The 11,338-nt window shown below is 40.8% G+C and overlaps 1 pseudogene; it reads right to left on the bottom strand.

Moving 5' to 3' along the window:
• Positions 1–205: 205 nt before the first annotated feature.
• On the bottom strand, positions 206–765 carry LOC101593660 (annotated as a pseudogene).
• Positions 766–11,338: the final 10,573 nt, after the last annotated feature.

Raw genomic sequence — 11,338 nt, 5'->3', positions numbered from 1 at the left:
TCCTTACATTTAAATGATGCCATTTCTTCCCATCTCCACTTCCTAAAGAACCCCTTATCCTGTGAAATCATGTATTTTGCTTTCTTTCACTCCTTTTCTCTACCAATATAACCCATGCTTATGCTGTTTTAATTTGAAGAGAATAAAAATTAAAATGTGACCAGCTGACCACACTTAAGACTCAGTGTGCTAAAAGCATAAGTGATTAATCACTGGCTGTCAAGAAGCAGTCTTTTCTTTTCCAACAGGACAATGATTCTTCATAAATTTCCTTTTTCTATATGGACACCTTAATTTTAAAGCAGAGATGGCATGGCTCACAGCTTCAAGGACTGCAGTCCTAAGAGCTGAGAACTCAAAAATGATCATGCTTGCTTCTGACCCTGGAACCAAGCCAGGCAAGGGAATACAACTATGTATCTAACAGCCTGTTTCTCTCTAATGTCACCACAGATTTTTCTGATTTTATTCTCTGACATAGGAAGATATGCTTCATAGCCTAAGCTAACTACATTTTGTCCTTCAAAGTCATTTCTTGTAGCCCGTACAAAAGAGGGACACCACCGCACAGTGGAGAAATGACCAACTGCAAGGCATCATCTACCAAAAGGCTCTCAGCAGTGAACTTGATGTCCTTGGTTTTCTCTTTAACTTCAGCCACTCTTTCCTTGGATGGCTCAAAACCATGACCCTCCACTAATAGGGGATTAATGGTGTTTCCATCTTTCCATTGAAGCAGGAGTTGATGATCTCCAAGCTCTACATATTCTTGACAAGTAGCAAATATTATCTGATTTTTAACATCACTCAGTCCAGGATGTCAAGTTTCTATCCTTTCCACAGCTAGCTTGCTTTTATTTCTTGTGGCATAGATATGGTCTCTAAATGGACTCCTGCAACTTCTTCACTTTTTGCAAAATACAGTGTTTCAACCTAGCATCAAGGCAGCATCCTGCTAACACACTCCAGGGCCAACTCAAACATATTTTTACTGAGAATTTTAATACATTAACATACTGTAAGTTGATCATAATTCCATCCCATTATCTTCTTTTGTTGTACCTCTATCACTCCCAATCTACCAAGGACTCTTCTTTTTCCAAGTAGTCCTACTTCTGTTAATTGAAAAAAAAAATTTGTTTTTGAAGGCAGGGCCTCACTTTAGCACAGGCTGACCTAGAACTCATTCTGTAACACTGGCTGGCCTTGAATTCATGGTGATCCTCCTACCTCAGCCTCTGGAGGGCTGGGAGTTGAAGGTGTATGTTCCACACCCAGCTCCCTTATGTTTTGATGTTTCATTCCTGTTGTGTTCTCTTCCATCCTCCATGACAAAATGTTGATGGGCTCAGAAAAGTGTAGGCATTGTGAGGGTACTGGTAACCACTCTGGGGTCATGAATACATCAGACAGTTCAAGTCAGGAGGACAACATCCCAAAGTATGCTTTTGTACCCTATGGCTCATACATTCTTTCTACCCTTCTCCACAATGTTCCCCAAGCTTTGGAGCAAATGTTAGAATTCTCCTTTAGTGTTGAGTTCTCAATAGTCTTTTATTTTAGGCTTTGATGAATTTTGAGTCTACAGTGTCTACCACTATCTCCATAGAAACGCTCTGAGCCAAGCATTGAGGTGCACACCTTTAATTTCTAGCAAATATTTTTGGTTTATCCCATTATCCTTAGTATAAGAAAAGTATAAGAGAAAAGCAAAAGAGAACACTGGACAGACTGTTTAGTGAGAGAAATATCAAGGGGCAGAATCCTTCTGCAGGATGAAGTCTGAAGCATTGGGCCAGGCTGGGGTGTAAACTTATAAGGATGATCCTAAGAAAAACAGACTGTACCAGCTTCTGGTCCAAAGGAAGTACATAAGGAACTGTAGTTATTTGTGTTCTTTCTCAGAATAAGCTTTTTTAGCCAAATTGCCTAGGGAGGATAACCCACAAGATGGTTTCTGTTCCCTCAAGGTTTTCTGAGTTAAGGGAAGTTTATCATTCAGGAGTAGCCTATCAAGGCTGCATGTCTCCGTGATTTCTTTATTGCCTGCTAGTTTTAGGGAGAGTTATTAACTCTTTAGTTCCCTCTAGTTTTCAAGGCGGGCTATTAACCCTTCAGTCTGGACTCTGGAAGGAACAAGACCAGGGAGAACTGGGGAGGTGTGGGGTTTCTAGGGGAGGACTACATGGGCTGGAATGGGGGGGGGCAATGACTCATCCCCAACTACTTCAAGCTGAGGGGGGCAGTAGATATCTCGGGGTATCCCACATAGCCCTGTGAAGGTTGTATGCTCAGGGGCTGATATTCAGTAGCCATGAGGAATTTAGTGACTCTTCATGAAGTAAAGGCATGCATTCTGTCTTGGAAGAACTCAGTGAGGCATTTGAGTATGCAAGGACCAAAAGAGAGGGTGAATATTGTCATAATCAGGGGAATAAAGCACATGTTAGAGACAGGGTAAGTTTAACTTGAAGGGAGTAGAACTGTGAGTCATTCACAACAATTATCATGACCAGATTAATATCAGTGAGTTAAAGTTTTTAAGTTTACAACCTGAATACCATAGCAGCCTGCTACCAGCTAGCGCTATCCTTTATTAGTCTTATATAAGCCCTAGGCCAATAGTCATCTTATATGCAGAAGAACTGAAGAGTTACTGATGTCAGGTTGTGAAGGTACACTGGGATTCAAAGCTAGATGGACACCCACATGAAGGTACAGTGGGTTGCAAAGTTAGAAGGGTACCCACAAAAGGGTACAGTGGGACTCAAAGCTAGATGGACACCTACCTAAAGGTACCATGGACTCAAAGATAGATTGTCATCCACATGAAGGTACAGTGGGACTCAAAGCTAGATAGACACCCATATGAAGGTCATGGACTCAAAGCTAGATGGACACCCTCATGAAGGTTCAGTGGGACTCACAGCTAGATACACACCAGTTATCCAAGTCAATGAAGAATCAGGTGAGAGGAAGATGTTAATTTGTGTGCTTCTGTTCTCACCATTCTTCAAGTTTCTGGAAAATCCTTACCTAGACTGAGATTCCTACTGGTATGTTCCTCAAAATAGAATTTTTTTCTCCCAAATTCTGTCATGATTTCATTTACTAAGTTTATGGAGTTTGAATTCCCATAAACCCAGTGGTGAGCTTATATTAACAGTTGGATCCTTGGGAGAAATAAGCCCTCATTCACATCTTGTGCCAATCTCCATTCCATAAATATTCCCATCCTGGTGGATTTCAAGCCAGAAACATTATATCAGTTGGGTCACAAAATTCCTAAAAGTTTAATAACAGATTCTAATGAGCCTATCTGAGCTTCTATCTGTATATTGCTGTAAATAAATTATCCAAAAACTTCAGTCATTTCCACCAGATCTCACTTTTCCCAATTCCTTCAAAAAATGTTGCCATCTTTTAAAAATATTTTCATTTTGCTTGTGAAAGTGTTCATATGTGTTAATGCCACTGAAATGTATTGCCACTACAAGTTTTATGTCTGATTTTACAGGGGTGCCAGGGAATCAAACCCAAGCTGGCAGGCTTTGTAAACAAGCACCTTTAACCACTGAACCATCACCCTTGCCCCTAAAATGCTTCCCTCTTGCCTGAAAGTGAATTATCCTTTCTAATTCACTGAAGAGGATAGTAGTGTTTCCTTAATTATATCCTTAGTCCTTTGATATCAAAGTTGAATTTTCCATGGCTGGAGAGATGGCTTAGTGTTTAAGGCACTTGCTTATAAAGCCCGACAGTCTGGGTTTTATCCCCCAGTACCCATGTAAAGCCAGACAAACAAGGTGGCACATGAATCTAGAGTGTATTTACAGTTGCTAGAGGCCCTGGTACATTTATTATTTTTCTCTGTCTCTCTGTGTCTCTGTATTTCTCTGCTTGCAAATAAGTAAATAAATAACATTTTACAATTTTGAAATTTCCATGATGCTATTTAAACATTTTCAGGATCCCTAATTTAGATGGATATCATTTAACATCCAAAAGGCCCTAAAAATTCATAGTAATGATTTAAAAAAACGTTTCTATGAACAACCTCCATATATACACAATGTGCCCTGATCATAATCCCCTTCAACCACTCTTGTTTGTCCCTTTAGCTCCCTTCCTTTCTCCCTCCTCCATTGTACCCTTTCTTCTTTCCAACTAGTCCATCTCCTATTTTGATGTCATTTTTTTTTTTAATTGTTGTTATTTACTCAGGTCTTTTTCATGTAATGTCAGCCACTGTGAGGTCGTGAATACCAAGGCCACTTTGTGTCTGGCACACAGTATCGTATCACTCCTCCCCTTCCTTTACATTCTTCCTGCCACCCCTTCCACATTGCCCCTGAGCCTTGGAAGTTGTGATATCTCTCAGTGCTGAACAATCCACTGTCATTTTTATAGTAATGATATTAAAAATTTTTTTTTGAGGCAAGCCCAATGGACTGGCCTTTTTTAAAAAAAAATGACAGAAAGCAAGAGTGAGAGTGAGAGCAAGGGTGAAAGAGAAAAAGAGACAGAGAGAGAGAGAGAGAGAGAGAGAGAGAGAGAGAGAGAATTGAGAATTAGCATGCCAGTCTCCAGCCACTAATCGAACTTCAGATGTATGTGCTACTTTGGGTACATGTTTAGCCTTGTGCATGTTTCATCTTGTGTGCCTGGTTTATGTGGGATCTGGGGAGTTGAACATGGGCCCTTAGGCTTTGCAGGCAAGCAATTTAACCAGTAAATCATTTCTCCACCCCTGTAAAAATGATTTTCAAAAAATCACTTTGCTTACAAATAATCTGAGGGGTTTCCAAATATTATAAAGTTAAGATGATTCTACAAAGTCTGATTCTACCCTTATGTAAAGCATATAATTGGTTGTTATAGAAAACAGAAAAATGAATAGACCAGGTAACTGCCATAATTAATTTGGCTTTTATGTTTCTTGAATCTTTGAATGAATAGAATATGTTCTCCCCTCCTCCACACACACTCTCTCATCTTGGAAGATGCTCCTGTGGACACTGATGTTCTATGTTTTCTTTTTCTCTGTCTCATCTATTAGGGATATTAAAGTCTGCATCACATAACATCAGTCAATATCAACCACAGCCTCTTTCAGTAAATCCATATAACACAGAGATAGGACTTTGATATCAATATGCCAAAATATTTTACAGTCTCTAGGTTTTGTGGTATCATTTAATTGTAGATAGACCCATGACTATTCATAGGTGATTTGGTGTTACAAATCAAAGTTAAAGAGCATAGCTGACAGAGAGAGACACAAACAGAGAGAGAGGCTTCTTTTGACTTTCATGGAGCAGAGTTACCTTGTATCTTTGGAACTGAGGCACAAAGACAAGGGTTTTACAAAGCAAAGTAATATCTGGCACTGATGTCATTTCAACAAGATTTTTTAAAGCTTGAGAACTTTTAGGTGTTTAAGGCAGATAATCCTACCTATAATATTTTCAGCCAGTATTATGCAAGTTCAAGGACATGTGTACACTGGTAAATGTAGACACTGACAGTGCTGGGTGCGCCAGTCTACAAGAGGGGCTCATCCACCTAAGCATTTGTGTAGTTGCATTTCCAATGTAGTCAGCTGCCTGAATTCTAGCCCTAAACTTAGCCAATGCATCTTCATCTGATAGTAACTAGGAGTTATTTAAAAATGTTCCCTGATCATTTCTTTAGCATTACCTATATATCAAATTATATAAAAATAAATTTGATTTTGAAATCATTTTGGGGAAATATTTTCTCTTCCTGTCTTGTGAGTGTGTGGAATTTATAGACTCAGAGAAGGAGATGCGAGAAATACAACCAACAATGACAAAAAGAGCAAGGAAGTGGAAAAAAAAGAAGCAAAGCAGAGCAATGAATTTCAGTCATTTTAGTTAGTGCTTCCTACTGTACATGTGACTGAGTTTGTGAAAATTCAAATTTCCTGCAGTAGAATAGCATCCAGGTAGACCTCCCCCCTCCAGCACACCCCGTGTGTCACACACCTTGGCTGTCATGCCTATTCTACCTGTCTGGAAAACTCCTTTTATCTCAGTAAGTCTCAAGTCCTAATCCCCCTCTCAGAAGTTCCATTGAGAATTTTCCCCTTTTTATTAAGTTCCCCTGCTTGTGATTTGCTCTTCCCTGTGGCAGCACCGGTTCTACACTCACATGCCCATGGCACTGGTTACACACACACACACACACACACACACACACACACACACACACACCCAGGGCCGCACTGGTTTCACACACACACGCCCAGGCCACACTGGTTCCACACACACACACACACACACACACACACGGGCCGCACTGGTTACACACACACACACACACACACACACACACGCCCATGGCAGCACTGGTTACACACACACACACACACACACACACACACACACACCCAGGGCCACACTGGTTCCACGCTCACACACACACACACACACACACACATGCCCAGGGCCACACTGGTTCCACACATACACGCCCAGGCCACACTGGTTCCACACACACACACACACACACACACACACCCATGGCCGCCCTGGTTCCACACACACACGCCCAGGCCACACTGGTTCCACACACACACGCCCAGGCCACACTGGTTCCACACACACACACACACACACACACACAGCCAGGGCCGCACTGGTTCCGTACACATACACTGAGGGCCGCACTGGTTACACACACACACACACACACACACACACACACACACACAAGGCCACACTGGTTCCGCGCTCACACACACACACACCCAGGGCTGCACTGGTTTCACACACACACACACAAACACACACACACACCCAGGGCTGCACTGGTTCCACACACATACACCGAGGGCTGCACTGGTTCCGTGCTCTCACGCCCATGTCCGCACTGGTTACACACACACACACACACACACACACGCCCAGGGCCGCACTGGTTCCACACACACACACACACACGCCCATGGCAGCACTGGTTCCACACATACACGCCCATGGCTGCACTGGTTCCACAGATACACGCCCATGGCTGCACTGGTTACACACACACACACACACACACACACACACACACACACGCCCAGGGCCGCACTGGTTACACACACACACACACACACACGCCCAGGGCTGCACTGGTTACACACACACACACACACACACACACGCCCAGGGCTGCACTGGTTACACACACACACACACACACACACACACACACACACACACACGCCCAGGGCCGCACTGGTTCCACACACATACACCGAGGGCCGCACTGGTTCCGCGCTCACACGCCCATGGCAGCACTGGTTTTACGCTCACCCACTCATGTTGGTTCCTTCCACCTTTCCTGCTGTCTTACTTTTAAGCCTTTCTGACCCACAGTGCCCAAAGCAGAAGTGGAGCATGGTGGGAAGATCAGGGTGAAGATGCCTGAAAGATGTTAGACTTTACATTATTCCTACTAATGATGTTAACTAACATAGCAAGCTTAAAATAGCCTTGAATTATGTTAGCAAGTATTATTCAACATACATGCAAATTGATATTTACATAAATGCATACCACGGAGCTGTTTCAATTTTGATATGTAAGAATGACTTACAAATAAGACATTTAGAAAATAAAACAAGCCCCCATTTTCTTAAATATGGAAAACAAAACTACAAAAAGACAGCAATTTTTTTAAGAAATGTACTTCTCATAAATAATAAAAAAAAACAGTGGCTTGACTCTAATGTTATGGTAATGGTATTGCATATTTTAATTTTTTTACATTATATTTTAAATGTACAAGCTATGTACTTACCTATTTTAGTTTACCAGTGGAGAACTTGGTATTGTTTCTTAACTGATTCAGGAATTATATAAGTAAAAGTTTGAAATAGAAGGGAGTATAGTTCTACAACTTACATTAAAACCACAATTTAAAATTATGCTGGAGAGTGAAAACCAAGTTGTCATTTCAACCATGAATAATCTCAACAACGAATATGAAAGCACACATCTATGAGAAACTTCAAGAATTTTTTTGATAGGTTGATGCTGCATGCTGGGTTCTGTGGAATCATCTGCTTCTTTGATGCTATGGAGGAGTTTGGCTTTCAGAGTGCCACAGGCTGCCCAGGGAAGGAAGGAGAAAGAATAGCTGAATGAGGAGACCGTCAGCTGTAATGCAATCCATCCTGACCTTGGCCGCCTGGAGAGGGACATTTGGGGTATGTACTGCCTGAGTGTACCTCATCAGGCCATGCGTTGCCTAATCACTGAATAAGTGCTGTAGAAACATTATTGTAGTTTGTTTTATCCTTAAAATTTTCAAAAAGAAATCTCAGCCATGGAGAAATTCATATCTCACCATCATACAGCTAGTAATTGCAATCCCAGGCAGCCTGAGTCTTAAGCCTGGGAAACTTCAACTTTCATCACATAGTTTTAAGATGATATTTGTCACTATCTATTTTCTGTTGTGAAAATGGACTACCATACTCCACAATTTATAAAGTTCTTTTTGTCCATGGTTTTAGAAAATGGAGGTCCAAGTCTAGGCCTTCCCATGTAGTGGGGGGGCTCACCTTGCATCATGACAGGGTGGAAGAGAAGTGGGAAAACATGCGTGCAGAAGCATAGGGCACAAGTGAAAGCCTCACTTTGTCATTGCGATAGCAGTAACTCCTCTGTCCCAGCAGCATTAACCTGCTCCCCTAATAAAAGCATTATTAACCCCTCTTAACAGCTCAATCACCTTTGAAAGGAGCCACTTGACAATACTGACACAGTGATGATCACATCCCAACATCAGTTTTGAAGAGGACAAAGCACATTCAAATTATCCCCAAGTTTAAATCTATAAATCCAGTCACAGAGTCATCTATTTCCATTCTTTTTTTTTCAATTTTTTTTTGTTTTATTTTTATTTATTTGATAGTGACAGACAGAGAAAGAGGCAGATAGGGAGAGAAGAGAGAGAGAATGGGCTCACCAGGGCCTCCAGCCACTGCAAACGAACTCCAGACGCTTGCGCCCTCATGTGCATCTGGCTAACGTGGGACCTGGGGAATCAAGCCTCGAACCGGGATCTTTAGGCTTCACAGGCAAGCGCTTAACTGCTAAGCCATCTCTCCAGCCCTATTTCCATTATTACTGCAATGACTAGCTTAGGGGTTTTTCAAGGAGTACTTTCAATTGACAACCACTGTTTTGGGATGATATGTAATATGTGGGTTACCAAAGTCAAATATCAACAAATAAAATCATGTGGCTCTTGCCAGGCAAGGTGGCACATGCCTTTAATCCCAGCATTCGGGAGGTAGAGGTAGAAGGATTACTATGAGTTTGAGGCCACCCTGAGACTGCATAGTGAATTCCAGGTCAGCCTGGGCTAGAGTGAGACCCTACCTTGAAAAAAAAATACCCAAAATCATGTGGCTCTCAATCCCATATAGTTTGCATCCTCCAACCTGGGGGAGAAACTAATAACAAAGTAGATGGACTAATTGAGACTGAGTTGCCTGGACATTCTAGATCATGGAGCTGACATATTCTGTTTTTATTATAATCACCTCACCTCTCCCCCTTCACTCAATCAGCAGATGCAGTGACATAATACAGGGTCAGTAGAGGCAAAAAAAAAAAAAAGGCAGGGGAGACTGAATTCACTCAAGGGATACTATTATATATATTCAGGAAATGAAACTGAAAAAGCCCAAGAAAGACAACAGTAGCTGTGAAGGAGCCAGCACCCTCATGCAGAACAAGCAAAAGCTGCTGTGTGACACTGGGGGTCTCTCCATGTGTGTAAAAACAAGCCACACCTATGTCATCTGATGAAGGATTGAAAGACTTTTTGCTCAAGGAAAATATCCCAGGAGGTGTCTGAATATGTCCAGGATTTTAAACTTTGGAAAAGGGAGAGTAACAATTCTTTCCATGTCTCTGAGATGATTTTGAGAACAACCAGAAACTTGAGAACCAAAGCACTTGCTGCCTGTTGGATGGTCAAGAAGCTGGTCCTAGAGAAGATGGAGTGACCTGGACAATGCAAGCACTCTGCATGTGGTAAGCTTCCTCACAAAGCAGAAAAGTGCTTTGTTTTCTCTTTTCTTCATGATTGCAAAGCATTATAATAATTAGCAAAGATTCAAAGAAAGATTAATAGTAGAAAATTTGACATAGGGGTATTCAAGATTGTTTAGAGTTGAATCATCTAAAAATCAAATTACTTCAATAACTGATAACATTAGTATTTAATAAAATGAAACTATAAATAATAAAAGTGAAATCCTGAATTATTGGAATTTATTCATAGAGTACAAAACTTTTGTTTTGCCCACAAACTAATTTTTTAAATTTATCCTCAACATACTTCTCATGAGTGTGTAGGTAATTTACTATTTCTATCTTACAAGTTCATGACACAAACAAATAACAAAAGTCATGTTGCCTTTAGCCCATCTTCCTTTAATGAAAAGTCAAATAGAAACAGTCTGTGCAACTTTATTATACACCTTTTGCTCAACAATAAGAGTGGCAGCATGACCTAGGTTTCTTAGACATCTTTGCATATTTTCTTCCTTTCTTCTTCACTATGTGCCAATTTCTTTCTCTCTTCCCACTTGTAATTGATACATAAAAAATAATAATCATTGCTTTAGGAATTCCAGGACCCTAGAAAATGAACAGAGCAGCAGCCCAGAGGAATGGTGGTCATGACATGTGTACCACAGGCTGACATCTAAGCATTTAATTAGCCAGATTTTTCCACAGAAATTGTATAATATCTAAGACTGAATCCCATTGGGGGATTCTTGGGCAATCATAACAGAAAAACCCAAAATTAGATGTTATGTTTTGCTTATTTGCTTTAAAGGCACTGGACAAGCATTTTATAGATAGATGATAGATAGATAGATAGGTAGGTAGATAGATAGATAGATAGATAGATAGATAGATAGATAGATAGACAGACAGACAGACAGACAGTATCAAACAATTTAGGTATTTTACTTCTGACAACAAATAAAAAAAAATCTTTTCCATTCCTGAAATAACAAAAAACTTACTTCCTTCCATAGCAATCTAACACTATGTTTGTGACAGAGATTATGGCATTTGACACTGGTTACCTAGAGACATAGCCAGGGTGAGTGGAGGATACAAACTTTTCTTTATTCTCTATTACAAGTATTTTCTCTTCCTGTGCCCTCAGAAAATCCTTCTCAATAGCAGTTAAGTTAAGATACCCATAATCAACCAAGTAGAAACAATTAATTCACTTAGCTCTTACTGTTGTTACTGTTGTGCTTTGTCCCATGAGGTGTTTGTCTAAACAATTTTGC

Source organism: Jaculus jaculus, chromosome 9 (assembly GCF_020740685.1).
Source record: "Jaculus jaculus isolate mJacJac1 chromosome 9, mJacJac1.mat.Y.cur, whole genome shotgun sequence".
In the NCBI taxonomy this organism is placed as follows: Eukaryota; Metazoa; Chordata; class Mammalia; order Rodentia; family Dipodidae; genus Jaculus; species Jaculus jaculus.
The sequence above is the reverse complement of the archived record's forward strand: the minus strand, read 5'-3'. Positions and strand labels throughout refer to the sequence as shown.